This window comes from Ischnura elegans, chromosome 2, assembly GCF_921293095.1.
Source record: "Ischnura elegans chromosome 2, ioIscEleg1.1, whole genome shotgun sequence".
Lineage (NCBI taxonomy): Eukaryota > Metazoa > Arthropoda > Insecta > Odonata > Coenagrionidae > Ischnura > Ischnura elegans.
In genome coordinates this window covers 38,721,535-38,739,449 of record NC_060247.1, presented here as the reverse complement: position 1 = coordinate 38,739,449, position 17,915 = coordinate 38,721,535, and the positions used below count along the sequence as shown (strand labels likewise).

At 38.0% G+C, this 17,915-nt stretch overlaps 1 protein-coding gene across 1 annotated transcript in view; it reads left to right on the top strand.

Moving 5' to 3' along the window:
- The window catches only part of LOC124153630 (5-hydroxytryptamine receptor 1-like), a 429,527-nt gene that overhangs the window by 80,805 nt on the left and 330,807 nt on the right, over window positions 1-17,915 (top strand). The gene's annotated exons all lie outside the window — the stretch shown is intronic.

Here is a 17,915-nt window from a genome sequence, read left to right as displayed (position 1 = left end):
AAATAAATTTCAATAAAACGAGGAAATCCATGCGATAAATAATTGGAAATGGCGACCATTGTTCAACCATATAATAAGTGGCATACTGAAAAACCACAAGGGAGGAAAGAGAGAGAGCGCTTCACTAAATCAAAAACATCTTTGATAAAATGCTTCATCAGCAATTATTCGTATTAAAATTGCAATAGGTTAATGCTCGCCTAGTTCTCGATTATTCACGATAAATGTTGATTTGATAGGAATTCGATCTCAGTTCATACAGTACATTGTAACACCAAACTATATATCTTAGAGAGAGATATTCTGTCGCAAATGCCATCCTTCTGGGCTAGCGAGTTCTCCAATGCCTCCCTCTACCATTAAACTTATTCAGAAAAAGAAGAACATTCTTTTATCAAACAAATTATAATCTTCTCAACTAATTGTGTAAATTATCTGTAGCATCTAAGTATGTATTTTGTATCTATATGAATTTTTGTTATTTTTTCTGCAGGCCAAAAGGTTGTCCAAGCCAGTCATTGTCCACTATTATAGCGTTAATGTATCAAAAATAATAGAATAACCCTGGAGTATTTTCAATAAATTTATTGAAAAATTTTATTCCCTCAAAAGTAAAAATAATGATTGTAAACGAAGCCTTAATTACGACGGTTATTAAAAACTCTTATCTGCGTAAAATTTAAAACGATGAATGGTAAAACCACGGAAATTCGACGTGATACCTTAGGCAAACTCGTGTGCGTTGCCACTTGCGAGTGTGAAAAGCCAATTGACGAGGGCCGAAGGGAAAACAAATCGGAAACGGGAGCTCAAAACAGACACTCGATGCCTTCGCGTGGGCGCGGGAGTTGCTGGCACACGGTGAGCATTCGAGAGAGAGCGGCCTGCCAAGGGACGCTAAAAGCGTTGTTGTACTGTGTCCGTCCTTCCATCAATAGCTACCAGATTATCACAGTTGGAGCGCATATCCGTACCAATTATCCAGAGTAAAATCTGGTAAATACCAATGGAAGTAAGCAATATTACCTCCTCACCGATTTCATGTCAGTATTTCAACGTTTTACAATTAGGTAACGTTAAAATGTAATTTAGGTGTAATTTAAGGTAGGTACTTACTTAATTTAGTTATTACTTAAGATAATTTAGGTATAATTTAAGGTAATTTAGGAATAATGTAAGGTAATTTAGGTATTACGTTAGTTAATAAGGTATTTTTATAATAATGGTTGGGTAGCAGTAATTATAATTAACGTCATTCACTAAGTGCCTCAACCCGGAGATTATTTTGGATATGAAAATGCAGAGGTCACACACAGCTTAACCACAGCCTGGTGAATTTCTCAACCAGGAAAGTGGAGAGAGTTCCTTTCCCTAGCCCATCTCTCACTTCGAGGGCATTGATTTGGAAGTAACCGGGGGATTTACGCAGTATTTTAACACCAGACATTTCTATTAGTAATTCAGGGCTTTACTCACTGGGCTACCTTGCTTAAAAATGTAGGAATTCATTTGATACAAATAATATTAAATCATTGAATCGTAGGTAAAATTAGCTCTGGAAAAATAAAATAAGGGTCGTTTAAAATATTCTCCCAGGTACTCGGCACATTCATAGCCAAAGTAAATTTCTGTGGGATTTCACCTTACTTCCCTTCTACACCAAACCTCCGCAGAAACTTACTTTGAATAATGACGTCTTTGATTCAACTGATTCCTGCCGTTTGCGGTAAGTTATTGGGCATGAAGTGCATCATATATTAATAATGAATATGTAGACTTAGGATTCATGATTTGCTCAGATGAATGCATGATATTTTTGCTGCGATTAACAACGTTGGGTACAACACACTTGAGCCCTATCACGAGGCTGTGTACGAAGTAGGCCGCTATGTTTTTACTATTTCTCATAAAATATTATATTCCCCCAAAAATTATTACTAACCATCACCATTGAGATCGTAAATCACAATTTTGTTGGCTGAGAAAGAAAAAAATTAGTTCTCCCAAGCAGTATTAATACTCAACGCCATTATCTGCAACATGAGTGTGGTCAACCAAAATGATCGAGAGGGGCACTTAAGAAATGCGTAATAACTTTGCGGGCCACATATAAAATTGTACGTGGTTAATATTTTTGTAAATGAATGCACAATGCATTTACGTTATGATGAATTGGTTTTCCCTAATTTTGCCGTAAAAATAAATAACTACATTTTCAAAATATACCTGTTGAATCTCGTGTGCCGGAAAAATGTTCAAAGCGGCCTTCGGGTTGCCTACCAACAGGTTGGCGATCTACAGGTTACGGCAAAGAATATATTGCAATGGCGATGATACCTGAAATCCATAGAGGTAAAATAAACCGTGTTTTCTCCTGTGGTAAACTACTCATTTTCATTTTTCCCAGCCATAGAAAAGTTCTAGCCATAGTAAGCTAGTAGGCGGTTGATTTTCATTTTATATAAAGTTTGAGTTGATGTTTCAAGATACTGAAGGGTGAAGAAAATTTTTTCACGAAGTTTTAACCCTGGATAGTTTATGCCAGCTGGAACGAGACTCCTATGGCGGGCTCGCGAGGACACACTCCCGGGGCTGGGTCTGTAAGCGCGAGCTTCTTGCCTCTGCACCCAGAAGGAGGAGGACAGGAAGGAGAAAGGAAGGAGGCGCCGCCGCGATAGGAGCCAGACGACCTCTCCTGGGATAGGATAGGGAAGGAAGGGACGAGGAATTCCGCACCGTCACAAAGGCGGGCGGGTCCTACCATCAGCGAAACCAGGCATCAGCCATTCCTATTCTAGCAACTTTGGAAGATTATCCTATGAGGAAGAATGATCCAACGATCAAATCGTTAGATATATCTGATGCCAGTGGGAACCGATTATTATCGAATATGTTTAGGTCGAAAACGTACCATTTTAAATTTTTTTAAACTTTGATCCAAGCGCTCCGATTGGCCTGGAGTTTGCCCGGTTGCTAGATACCGGCAAGCAAAGCATTCGAAGTCATGAGTTGTCCAGAGCATACGGCACTAGGCTTAAAAAAGGTGCGTTTTCGGCCTAAACATTATGAGTAATTTTGATTCCTACTGGCATTGGCTATCCAGATTTAAAATTTCGTGACACAATTTTTCTCCACCCTGTACATTCAAGTCACGCGGTCCAATTTTGAGGAAATTTCGGACCAACGCGCAGCGAGCAGTGTAAGCAATCGAACCCCGTGAACCGACCAAAACGCCACCGCCACCAATTCACCGCATCGTTCAGCCACCGTTACCCCACGTGCGGAAAAGGGAAAACGAACTCTGCTCGCCTCGAATCCAACCCGCACACACAAACCTAAACGTCGGCTCGGGGCGTCGGCGTGCAAAAATTCAATTTTCGCCACCGCCCATTAGGCCCAATCAAGGGGCGATAGCGGTACGCGCAGAGCGCGGAGCCAGAATTTACGTCGACGTGGTGGAAAGGATATGCGGCGCGCTCTTCGAATTGGCCGAAGAAGACGGAGAGGATGGGAAGCTTTGAGTGCCTTTCTTTTTGCCCATCCCATATCCCCAATGAACCACACTCTTTCCCCGCCCACTCCAGACTGAATTGCCTTGTCTCTCTCCTCGGTCTGAAGGTCCTCCCTCCTTCCCTAGGCTCACACGTCAGGGAAACGATAACAATGAATTAATGGCCCGGTCATGCTGGCTGCACTCCGCCCACCGAAGGCACGTCACTCGGATATCGAGTGTAATGGGAGAGGATCGGGCGGAGGAAACAGAAGACACATGGGCAGGATGAACGGCGGCGATGTTTGCTCGCACGCCAACGGTAACGTATTGGCGCCGAACGTGTGTTTAGCACCGAATGGCTAGAGTGCAGTGTGAAACTAAGAGGCCAATAGGCATTGAAAAACTGTTTCACGACCTATTTTTTGTGAAAGTGACAGTGAATTAAAGAAACAATGTATTTTCATACATTTTTTCAGTATTTAAGATTAAAATGAAAGCATTCTCCAACGTAAGCAGTTTCAATTCCAATAAGAATGAGCTGGTATCGTAAGGAGTCATTAATTAACCGGTAAAACTAAGCAAAAAGGTAAAAGAATGATCTTGCATTGATTTTTGCAACATTTAATTTATCGAGGTGAACATATATATACCAATAAATCAGATGGGGACAAGAAAGTAAGAAAGAAGATAAATCTTCACCATTGCTATTCATTTTTTACCTTTATTTCCCTTCCTCATGAATTTGCGAGGGTGATCAGCTACCCTTTTTACGAACTTGCAGTTTTTTCTGTTTATTTGGTCTAAAAAAGCAGCTTCGATAACCTCCCCCAACAGCCCTTACATGAGTTCAAGAAAAATGTTTAATTTAACCCTTGACCTAAATAGGTAATTTTCCACTCAAAAAAAGATGCTTGGAATTTAATGGAAGGGTATTAAACCGTGGCTAAAATGGGAAGGTTATGGCTCGTGAAATTTAGCTAACAGCTGATAAATCATGCAATTAGGTCAGCGATTGACCATGCAAGGAATAACTTTTAACAAATATTATGTTGAGTGCGTTGGAGAAATCAGCTCATGAGCGATAATAATAAACACCACGAGAAAGCTATGGGGAAGTAAGCATTTAAATATTTTGAAGAAGAGCTGCGTAGCATTCTGTGCATTTCCGTGCAGTGAAAGGAGACGCATTCCAAGTTCACGTCTGATTCTGAGAGTATTAAATAAACTGATCGGTAATTTGTCCATTGTCAAGAAAATTTATCATGAAAAATACTTTGAAAAATTATCGGTGAAAAAGAGGAAAAAGATAAGAGTGAGAAGAAAGGAGGGTATGGGGAGTGTATTTAGCAAGACTTGTATGAAAAACATGATTACTTCACAACCCAAAAAGGAACGTTAAGCGTGAATGTGTTAAGAGAACAGTTTTGGGGGAATGCGAAAGAAAATAATCAATTCTAATAAAACAGGCTGGCCGCTAAGGAGCTCATAGTATTTCTCGACCAATGCAGAAGCGTGTCAGATGGAGTGTAGTTATAGCAGCTGTGATTAACCAAGCCAGTTGAGAAATGTTTTTAGACTAAAAAGCAGTCTCCTAGCAAATAACAGCAATAGTATTGAGGCTAGGAAGAAATTTAAAAAAATTGTAAGAAGTTTGCTGACACATGGATGTGAAGCATTGGTAAGAGCAAAATGAGCAAACTTGAAGCTGAAGGAATGTAATTTTGTACAAAAGAATACAAAAACTAGGCGGATCGATAGAAAAAAACAAATGAGAAAGGACTAGATAATAATCCTAAAGAAAACAGAATTTCGGAAAACATGAAAATCAAAGTTCATCAGGCACATAAATCAGGCAAAGCTGCTTCGCACAGAATATTATAGGGGAGAGGAAATATTTTTGGCAAAAGCATGGCGACGACCGAAATTCCATATGTATAAATATTGGCGCTGAAAATGGGAAGCATCTCTGACAGTGACATGAAGAGAAGGGATGAAGATAGAGTTTTTTTGAAGCCATGGCCGAAGCAACGAGGGCGGCCTTTAGAAGAAGTGTTCCATCAAAAGCCGCACCCCATATTGGTGAACTTCAAATGATAACAATACACAGTACCTATGGTAGACGCCATGCGTTTTGAGATGTAAATCCCCAAGTGATGGACATTGCATGCAGAGGTAAAGAGCAGTGGGACATGTGAACCTTTGACAAGACCGAGTCGAGGACGGATCACAAAGAGAAGAGAGGCCCTATACAGTGCCCTGCTCGCTCTCGCGAATTCGCAACCTTGATGACTGTTGGCGGAATACTCTCCGCCGATAACCGCCGCACACTCGCTGGAAGAGAGGGAGGGAAAGCCGGAAGCGGGTAAAGAGATCAGCAGGTATGACCGCGGCGATTGGGCCTGTCACTTCTCTTCCCACAGTAATCCAACGGCAGGACATAAGGATAACATTTTAAGGTTGACGGGGGCTGCAGAAGGTGGAAGTATAAACATAGACTTGGCAGAAAACTACTTTAAAGTGATATTGAAATAAATATGTATATTCACGATTATAATTCATAATCTTCGGATTTTATTATTTGTAATGAGTTCTTTCTGCTTTATATCCTCTAAGTTTTAACGAAATCAATAGAATTCATGACTACATAAATACATTCATACTTTGTTAATGCCAAATAACTTCGTTTGGTACACTTCGACCAATTTCAAAACTCATGAAATATTATCAAGAGGATGTGCATATAAGTAAGGGCTTCGCGCCAGTATGAAAATATAAAAAATGGCGCGTTCTTTCGTGTTAATTATGTATTTTTAATTATTGTTTGTGAGGTCATGTTAGCATTTGCTCAAGTAACTACCCCGAGAACTACCTGAGTATTTCCTACTAAGAAGGAGACGTGAGAGCAGAAACCAGTCGAGGTTTACCAATTAAAGCTGGGTAGAATTCACAAAATTCCAGTTTATTTATTTAGCCATGAATTTGATGTTCCTCAAAGTTAAATCACAAATTTTCTAACATGTGCTGTAGTATTTATTTGCGAAGACAGTCTTTGGAGAATAGTGAAGCGAAATTCATCTCTGCTTGCCCAGAATTTCTGGAGTTGAAATCTATCTTCTTCGTCGTAGATGCCTTCCAAGTCAATTTACTAAACAGTAAATCAATCACTGCATTAAAATAATGGATTAGGACGATTCTTCGTGGAAAATTGAGCATTAATTATGGTAGGAAAAACAACTTCGTACTTTCCACACAGCTTCATCAGTGTCCCAAGAGATTTTAACGACTCAGGGGCAAGTATATAAATCAGAAGACGGCAAAATTCACATTCAGCAGTTACGTTAACATAGAAGTGCAATTTAAAACGATTCAGTTTGTTCAATCCATCGATTTTAGATTTGATTTGAAGAAAAACACGCAATTCAAGAATAAATCAGCGTTACCAATCGATTATCAAACTGAAGGCAAATTCTTTTATTATTCTTATCGATATTTTATTCCTAATATGTAATTTATTCTATTTATACTAATTCCTTCTCTTCTTGATCAAATATAAATATTTATCTACTTCTTTTCTATCCATGGCTAATTAGCTATAGGCATGGACTCAGGATGTTTGGGTAAAAAAGAATTGTCCACATTTGTGTCCAATTCCACAGTGAGTAGTCGTATTCGCGTGCGAAGGGGACCTTTGGGACACAACGTATGGACAAGCGAGGGAGTAAGGGAAAAAAGATTAGAAAGCCGAGAAATTGAGCTGAATTATTGAGCTTTGGAGGGTATTTGGAGGCATTTTCAATGAGTTCTCACATTAACCTCTGTTTATTTTACAAGGGACATAAAGGAAGAATTGAAAGAGCAGTTTGTAGATATTAAAGCCTGTTTTTTATGTATGTTCGCACAAAGTTCAATGTCACTACTGATTTTTCTTGATGTCTTTTTGATGAGCACTCATAAACAGGGAAAATGCTTCTTCATTTGTGCCTCTGCTAACATAAATATGTGATTTCCTTTTCAATGATCATAAAATGTATAATTGAATTTAGTTCAATTCTGTAAAATGAATTTGTCCCGCGAACAGTATGAGTGAGCAATATGTACATATTTATTACGAAAAATTCGTCTCCTCTGCGGTAGAACACGAAAATATAAGGGGTCAAATCATTTAAATATTACCAGCTCAGGGAGTACTTCGGATAATACAATGACATTTTATGCTGTATCTATTTTAGAGCAAATGTCCGCGTATAAAATCGCAGCATCATTACCAGTTACGAATCCTAGGTTGCTTTGTCGTAGCTCGCATTCTAACACCCTCATCAACCGATTCTTTGATTTTTAAAGTATAAAGAAGTGTTAAGCACCTCCGGTAAAAATATGCATAAATCATTATGATTTAAGAGACTTCTTATGCGAGAAGTTGGTTCAGTACCTACCAGCAAAGTTCAGCTCTCTAGATCCAACATTTCCGCCGAGAATCGAATTACGTCTTATCCCACAGCCGACATGGTAAGCTGAGCATTGCAGCAAGGGGGCGACATACCCATAAGGATAATGCTTATAGTTTTTGATACATCAGTGCCATCTATGCCAGTGGTCCAATGCTGCCGCGAAGTTTGAATGCACATCTCGGCGCGTGTTTCAATTTTTTTTACGCGTCACGATAGAGCATGCTATTCAGGCCTAATAATGATACTGCAATTGCGAGAAACTTAAAAGCAGTGAATGTAGGAAAATCTTCCTGAAGAACTTCCCCAGGTTACTAAAGCAGTAACCATAATACAAGATTAATGTACAAAGTCAACTGGCGATCTGGTGGTTGGTAAGAATAATGATCTCGGAAACTTACTTCAGTGGACATTAGTATTTATTGATACAATAACTGGCAAAAGAAATACAACAATAACAATTTCAATATGACAGACTTGAGATGAAATCTGAGGAAGTTAACCATTCTACAAGCACATGAGATGCACAAGCAGAAAATATCAATGACAACATGAGATGAGCAGCCTTTGCGTAATAGGAGAAAGATTCCATTACTTAAGTAAACACTCCACAGACAAAGAGGGTGGCCCAATTTTCCTTGAGGTAGATGTATCTTGCAATAGCTCTGGTACAGGGAAAATAATGCTAATCCTGAAACCATAGACCATAACAATACTTCACTAGAAATAAGCATGCAAGTTTGGATATCATTTCATGGAAGATAATTATTTAATTATGAAAGGAGGACATTATTTCGTAGGAAGTTGTTCATGATGAGTACCTATTAAGATATACAACATATCTTGGCAGAGGAGTCTTCAAATGAAAGGTTCTTATAAGTTAATATCCATCACTTATACGAAAGAAAGTATTCCAAAAGTAGAAAACGAGAAAAGTGAAGAATATTTTATACCAATGTCGTAGAAATTAAGTTCTTACTTCAAAATGAAAGAGATTAAAGTTTTAAGAAATGTAAACATCGTAGAACACTTAATGAATAATGCTCAATTAATGACAATTAAACAGTTGAAAGGACAGAGTTGAAATAGCAAATTACATACATAACCAACAAAATGATTAGCGTTAAACAAACGAAAGCATAGCACTAGCGATAAATGAGTAGTTTGAACACTAGAAAAACTGCAAGTACAATGAAAAACATATTGAAATATAAGGAATACAAGACACCATAAAATTTTGAAAACATGAGAAAAGGTTAGCTAATCACAGGTTGAAATCAAAATGGAATAATGAAGGAAACAGAATTTACTCACATTTTCATCACCAAATACATTTCATACCCACGCAATTTAGCAATAACCAAGATCATTGAGACTCGTATCTTTCATTGAGCACATTACAAAATCGTAAGGGACACTGTAAGCAATAAAAAAAAGTCTGCAGTTAACACTAATGACTATCAATAAGCCTCAATATCACGTTTGTTTACATCGAGATTCAATATGGCAGCCCCCAGTTCATTACTGCTCAGAAAAAGAGGCTACACCAGCGCCTCTATGTTGGGTAGGCCGTTGGACCACTGGGGCTCCGGAAAAATCGAATCGAAAGAGGTTTTCTATACGATATATCGCAGTTCTGTCGCCCCCTTGAATGCAGGACATCACGTTCGAAGGGAAATACGAGAGATACGTTGAACGTTGGATGGGTGACTCCTTTGACCGATATGTTCCGCGCGTTGGAGGAATAGACTATTGTGCCTACTGCTCGGGAGTGCTTTAACTGATTGTCTGCGAAGCGTCCGGAGTTCACTCGGTTGGGAACGATGAAGAATACAGAGGGAGAAATGGATAGAACAGCAGTGTAGGAATGGGATAAACCGCTTGGACGGGACCTAACTCCCTTCGCAGTGTCCCAATCGCGTTCACTCCATTTATTTTTGTTTCCTCCGTGTCACAAGGGCGCGTGGGTGGGAAGGCCGAATGACGAATGGTCCGACGGAGTTCGCGTATATTTAACGCGGGCGTCAAGGAAAGAAATTAGACGAGGACTTGGTCGCGAGATGTATGAGTCTAGTGGTTAGGGACCATCCGCTACGCCTGGGAATCCATTCTCAAGAGGCATGGCAGGGGGAGACAGATGGATACAGCATCCCAGAGACCATACTCTGTAATCCCTTACCTAATTTTTGACCCCGAAAATTCCATGCCTCTACGCTAAAAGTCTTTAAAATACTGAAGAGCCAGAAGCAGAGATATCTGCAGGGAGAATACCGATTTAAACAAACTAAATTCTGATACTGACGATTGATTCAGGGCTAGTAAAAGCTTTTGAACACTAAAATCTATTTATTTGTCAGACTCGGCAGACTATTTACCAAATTTAAAAGTGATTTGGTAGGAGTACTTGATCTTAGCCGATTACGAATACTCTTAAGCGTCCAGGAAATAAGTTCTCAACGGGAATAACAATTAACTCGGCCGGTTTTGGTGTCCACATCTCCGAACATTCAGTCAGGTAGGTATGCCATTAGTTACACTAACCACATTTGGATACTAGCCAAGTCAAAGGCTTGTTTTAATAGGTGATGCTACATTTGAATTTGATGATTTTTGCTCCGTTGACTCCAGAGTACTTTTTTCATTAAGATTTTGCGCTTTTTACTGAAAGTAAAAAAAAGAGTTTTAAGTTATTCTGCTTTATCAATAACTCGCTCACTTAGTTAGTTCAAAGTGAAGTTTTGTTTGAATTGGTGGGGGCAGAGATCACCCAAGACTATTCAAAGGCGTTTGAATTTCACTCGTGGTAGATAGATGCACAAAGGATAGGAAAAAAAGAGTAGCTGATGATGATACGCCATATCGAAACCGGTCGCAAATATATATATTTTATTTTGTGGAACAGCAAAAGTCGTTTTTTCTTACCCTTTGTGCATCATGAAGGAGTTCCACCATGTTACGCCACCCACCATCGTATTTCACGTGGGTAGACAGTACGAATATTACAAAAAATATTCTTAAGTCCGCCTCTAAATGTGTCATCACCCACCGCGCATTTAAATGGGTTCACAAAAGTCGTCTCTCGTGTCGCTGACGGACAAATTGATCGTAATTTCAGAGTTAAATATATGGCATAATTAGGAATGTCAACCAAAATTAACATTCATGATGATGTCATTTATCAAATTCATAACTCTTCAGTGACATTTCTCACATTTGAACAGACAATACTGTAAAATATTGGAAAAAAAGTGAATTGAATTGCAATAATCACCGCGCCGCGGGCATTTTTTAAAACCCAATAAAATGCGACCGAAGTGGCAACAGAATCAGTCTGCTATTGAATGGAATTGGGCCTCCTCTATGCAGTCCCCTAGGTGTAGGTGTAAGCTCCTTTCCCTGAGCCTTCATTCTCAGTTCGAGGATTATTGTTTGGGGGGTGTCCGAAAGCTTCACACGTTCCGGGGATCCTTCAATCAGTAACAAAGCGCTCTACACAACGGGCTACCACTTTCCCTCACTTCATCCATTAACGTCGGAAAGTTAATGAAAAAATAGCCCAATAGGTTTGAGTTGAACCATATATTTCTAATTAATCAGTGCAGGAGATTCAATCAAGCAATGGTGTTGGAAATTCTGTACCAGCCGAAATTATGGGAACAACAATGCTTTTAATGCTACCAAAGTGATCAAAGAATAAGGTTTGGGATAATGGATACCTGCTTGTAAAGCATTGCGTGTGCATACGAGTAGAAAATTAATTGTGGTATGAAAGAGTAAAAATAAATTGCTCAAATGGTTACGATGAAATTCTTAAATTAATCATTAATAAGAAGTATATTAGTACGGCAGCATTTATCGATGACGAGAAAAATTGTGTCCTTACAGAAAAATATTCGAATACAGATGAAATTCAATGAGGAAATTAATTGCGCAATATTGGCGAAAATATATAAATTTGCCATTTTTTCCCCGATTTCCTCTGTTAAAATATACATTAACGGGTAAAGGAAAAATATTTGGGTTTTTGATTAACTAGGAAAAGGAAACCGTTTAAATGATGGAAATATTCAGGATTAATTAAACCTTGATTCTCCCTAAAACATGCATGTTTATCCTAGCATCATATTTGCATTTATTATACCACCGCACCCACAATTCAAGGAGTCCCGTAATTCGAGAACTACGCCTTAACTCAAATCAAACAAGTACAATCTATTAAGTCACTCACCCTGTACTTCTCTTATGTGGATGATTGATGTCAATCACATGGTGACTGATCTCCAGTCGGTCCAAATCATCATTTACCTGCGGAAATGAAACAACATACAGTCATTGATTATATTTCATCAAAAAGATCACTTTGACTGAAAATTTAACCCTAGTAGGATGGAGTCACGTTAAACTCTAACGAAACAATTAATACCTAATTCATTTTTTGGACTAACACTTAGAAATATTAATTTCAAATATTTTTATGAAAATAAATGATTTTTGTGATTCTTTTCCGCTTGGGACACTATAGCAACTACAATAGTATATATTTTAAAATATACTGTCAAATGATGCTATGAAAACATTTCCATAAGTAAACATAAGTCAACAAGGTCGGTGTACGAATAGATAAAAAATTCAACTAGATTGCACATGCATAACAGATTGATGGATTACTTAAGTCTTTTACGATTACCATACGATGCCATCTTTATTCATATTATTAATTACATGCGTAATACACGTGGTTCTTTTACGCAGAAATTTAGATAGGAAGCTCCAGACAGTAACTCTTTGTGAATTTCTCAGACGGTCTGCTCTTGCACCATAAGTCACCCATTTTGTGAGAAAGTAAAATACACCGTGCTGGCTTAAAATGAAAAACATTTTGCGCAGTCTTCGTTGAAAAATCTTCCATACCTTTCGGCAGTGCTAAAGGCTTGAAGGACAAAAGCAACAACAGGGCCCTAAGCCCTCAGTAGGCTGCGTCTCATTGTTGCATCAAGCTCTACACAAAACAAAGGAACTTTTGAGTACCACAAATAGCGATGTAGATGGAGTGCGTAAATATTTCAAGCTGAAAATCTTCTTTCATGGGTAAGCAAGATCAGTGAGGGAAATTCAGAGGGATAATTAAGAACGTAAACTCAATGCCAGTTAAACAGAGGGCGCTTACTTTACTGCACCACTACTACGCGATTCAAACTAATTATTCCATTCTAGTTTTCTGTCTTTTCTCTTCGTATGAAAATACCACGTTTAACGGTATCTTTAACATTAAAATCAAAATTATGAAGATGGCAAAGAGAATGATTAATGAATGCCGGTTTATACCAATTTTGATGCTCATGATGCTCAAGTTCAATGTAAAGAAATTTCAATCGTCAACAAAATTTTAAAGTTTTAGGTTAAATTTTTATGCTACTGCCTGATTGTCAGTAAAAATATTTCTGTTTCAATATGCAAGTAAAAAAGGCAAGATGACCAGTTTTTTCGAGAAATGACAGGAATATTAAATGAATAATCATTGCAATTTCTCCCTCTCTCTTAAATTTCATAAATAAATTGAGGAGTATTCAAAATTTCAGGTCGGTATTTAACTTAAGTTCTTAATAAAAATATTATCGTCTTTTTATATTACCGTTCGTTGCTACTTTAATAGTCTTATAATCAAATATTCTTTCTAATATGCTGTTACGGGCAAAAACTCCATCTTGGTTTCCTCAATCAATTTCATCAGTAGAGCTGGCGGAGGAAGAGAACGGGAACTGAACTTGATCGAACATTTGCATAAGTTTGCAAACATTTCAGAGAATACTACGGGATCTGTTCTCTATGGAATCCGACCGCTGACTGCTGATGCATTAAAATTGCAAAAGTAAAAGGGTATCGCGGGAGATGGAAGAAGAGGGAGAAGTGAAAGAGACCATTGGAGAAACTTTATGAGAGCGCGTTTTTATCCTCATCACTTGTTTCCCCGCCTCCCGCCGGCAACGGGACCTCGGTAATTAAATTTGGAACACTGATGCGGGCAACAAAGTGGCGAAAAGAAAAACGGGGGAGGACTGAAATTTGTGACAGGGAGGTTGGTAGTTAAGGTTACGAGAGGCGTAGGAAGGAGAGAGGCGGTCCTTGATAACGAAGGGAGGGATGAAAAGATATGAAGACAGGGTGGGGCAGAAATATGGGATTCCTCGCTCTTTGTAAGGGACAAGAATAAGAACTTCAAAGAACTTTTACATGTATACCGTTTCACAGGGTGATGCGTGAACCCAAATCTGGATAGTTTTCAATCCCACTCGAAGATGCGGAAAAGTATTGCTGATAAATTCAAGGCGAGCTGGGTGCTAAATATCTTGTACAACTAACTTCTAAGCATTCAGCGCTGATATTCCGCATCGAATTCTCAAGCAAATGAATGTGAAATTCGTGAAAATGTGTACTCTGAGTGACCCAATTATGGGTCATCTTTCAAGCTCACCTTTCCTGTTCCATCAAAATTATTTTTTTCCAATTCCACTCGAAGATGCAGAAAATTATTGCTGATAAAGTTAAGAGAATATACTCAGGTGGCTCAAATCAGCTTAGAAAAGAAATCAACAAATAGCAAGCACAACCATTGTTCATGTATTTTTCTTATGGTCAGGTTGTGGGATATGATGCTGGATGTCCTAATTTTTTCCCTTGCAACCACTTTATTCATCTTGATGTCGGAATATCATGATTGAAATACATGGTAAAGTGTGTTTGGATCAATAATTACTGGCCAAATAAAATAATGGATATTTCTCGGTCTAAATCGAGTGAGAAAACTGAAGTCTGTTGATGTTTCGGGTTTAAAATAGTCAATCCATGGAGTTGTCATGGCGAAAGGTGATTGGTCGGACACCGAGACGTTGGCTGGTTTTATTTTTCTTATCAGATCATTTTACTTTTGGCCCGAGAAAAAAAATCATAATTTTTATAAGGCATACCCGACGTGGGTTAAAGCCGAAGCTATTGAAAATATATCCGCTCCATTCGGTTAGAAAAATATTATTTGCAAAAAAATTGTACACACAGGAAAAAATTATATCTCTATAATTTATAATATATCAAATTTATAAAGAGGTTATATTTATTTAAAAATGAAATTCAGAAATAATTTTAATTAACACTACCAAAGTTTTACAGTTGGAAAAATTTAATGCGATACGACGAGCATAGTGGATCACTCAAAATAAATATTTCACAGTTGTTTACTGTTAATATGAATATCGTTTCAAAAGAGTAATGCCTGAACTCAAAATTGGGTAGTTTCCAATTCCACGCGCAGATGCGAAAATTATTGCTGATATGGTCAAGTTGAGCTGGGTGCTAATTATCTTGTGCAAGTAACTTGAACCTATTTATCGGCATCTTTGGCCAATCAGCATCGATTTCTTAATCAAATCAACTTGATGTTTGCTAAAATGTGTCTTAAAATATATTTCATTACATTTCCTATCCTCATCAACGTCTGTATTTTAATATCTATTTCTGCATTAACTAAATCAATAAACACAACCTTTGACCTTTTTTTACCCACTTATTTTTCCTCCACTGTCATCGACTTGCTCTCCTATTCCTCTCCGTTTCCTAAGAGTTTTAAATTTGATTAGTCTTACTGATCAACAAAAACATTCAGTTTGGTAGTTTACGTGTCTTTTCATGAAGGATTTGCCCAAAGTTATGCCCGCAGAAATTCATGAATTTATGAAAATCATGATACAAATTCTTAAGCATATTTTCCGATTGAAGACAATGCTACGCAATTTTCATGGAAAATTTTATCCCTTCCATCACAAATGATTTTGTATTATGCCAACGAAATCAATGCTCAAAGTTTAATAATATAAAGTGACATCCACCAGCACCCGCGAAAGTTTTAACGAAGAATTAAAGTGACATCAACAATTAAATCATAGGTATTCAAAGCTCAAGGTAAAATTTATACAAGCTACATTATTATCACCAATAGATACATACAGGAAAGAAAAGACTGGAAGCTGAGATTAATGACGGAAAACACAGGTCAAAGGTGCAAAGAGCGAAAGAGACCTACATGGGAAGAACTACATCGGCGAAACAGGCAGATCGGTTAAAACACGTCTAGAGGAGCACGAGAGAGCAATTCGACTGGGGCAGTCAACGAAGTCCGCGGTAGCCGAACACGCAGCGCTGGGCCACACAATCGACCTTAAGGAAGCAAACATTGTTGCGAGAGTGAAAGGCTTTAAACAGAGACTCGTAAGAGAAACAATAGAAATATCTAAAGAGGAGAAAAACAACTTCAATAGAGACACTGGCCTTAAAATCAGCCGTACTTGGCAACCCATAATCGGCAAAAATAATCGACAACCTACTCCTCCAACCTCTCACTCCCCTCCCCCCACCACCTGACACGTATACCTATATATATCAATTTTAAATCCCACCTCTTCAGATTCCCTTCAGAAAGCGACCAGCATCGGTCGGGAAACGTTGGGGCCACCCAAAATCTGACCCGGCGACATAGCCCAAAAGTTTTAATTCAACATGACGAGCACCCGCGAAAGTTTTAACGAAGAATTAAAGTGACATCAACAATTAAATCATAGGTATTAAAAGTTCAAGGTAAAATTAATACTGACTACATTATTTTCTATCACCAATTGATACATACAGGAAAGAAAAGACTGGAAGCTGAGATTAATGACGGAAAACACAGGTCAAAGGTGCAAAGAGCGAAAGAGACCTTGGGAAATCATGGAGACTGAATTTATGGCAAACTAGATAACGACATTCCCAAGGCAATCTCGGTATCTACAGTGGAAGGCCCTGCCATCGATGCATTAATCCAAGGAACAAGAGTTATATTTTCCATTAGGAATTCTATCTCTGAAATTTCCTTTTGTTCCGTGGCAAGGCGCACTTTTTTCCAGATATATAGTGCATAATCCTAAGCTTCAATCATCTCCACAAATCACGCCGCTTCATTCATTTCCCTGCGATGTGTTTTCCATAATTACAGAACCAACTTTAGTACTCTAATTTTGAGCCCAGTCCTTTCAAGTAACCTTTTAAAATTGCCCGGAAGCAAACGGGTATTTGTCTTCAAAATTAAATCTGCCTGAATTTTCTCGTTGGCTGAATGGAAGCTTTATCTTCGCTAATTCCTACGGTAAGAATGGCGTTGGCATCAATTCCTCGAAAAACCGAGGGAAATTATTTTAACGCACACAAAATAGAACGTAAGTGAACGAGGCTAAGTTTAAAAAAATGCTTTTATGCATGTTATAATCCATTTAAGTTTCATTTCAGTTTCCACGAATCGCTATAATATCCGAACGGATTTTTATTTGATTGATAAGGGAAAATATTTAAACTCAAATTTACCCTCACGGCCAAAAATTGAATAAATTGGAGTCAATTATCTGACAACGTCGGTGGAGTAATCTCAGTATTCTTATGGGGTTTTTGTTCAAGCGTATATTTTACCCATCACAATCAGTGTATAAGTATTTTCATGATGACTCATCATCAAGCTACTCAACATAAAAGATACTCATCATATTTATTCACCAACGACATGATGGCATTAAAAATGTCATTGAACTGTATTTTTTTCGGATTATAATAATGTTAAATGGCTAATAGTAAATAATATTACCTGGCAGGTTCACAAAATACTTGGGAGAAGAAAATTTTTGATGGTGGAATTAATTTTAAACGATTAAACTATACGAACGTGACGCTTGGTTTGTTGAACGCAATAAAGAATCATAAGAGCTTTTGGGAGAGGGAAGACTCGGAAGTAAAGAAAACGAGGACGAATATCCAATGCGCTAATCACTAGACCACCTCCCCCCCATTGAAAACACCTGAATATTAGAGTGTTAGTTAAACAATTGTATCATCTAAGGTAAATTTCCATAGCTTCAATCCATAATAACACGATGAAAAACCTTTATTTATTCACACATTCA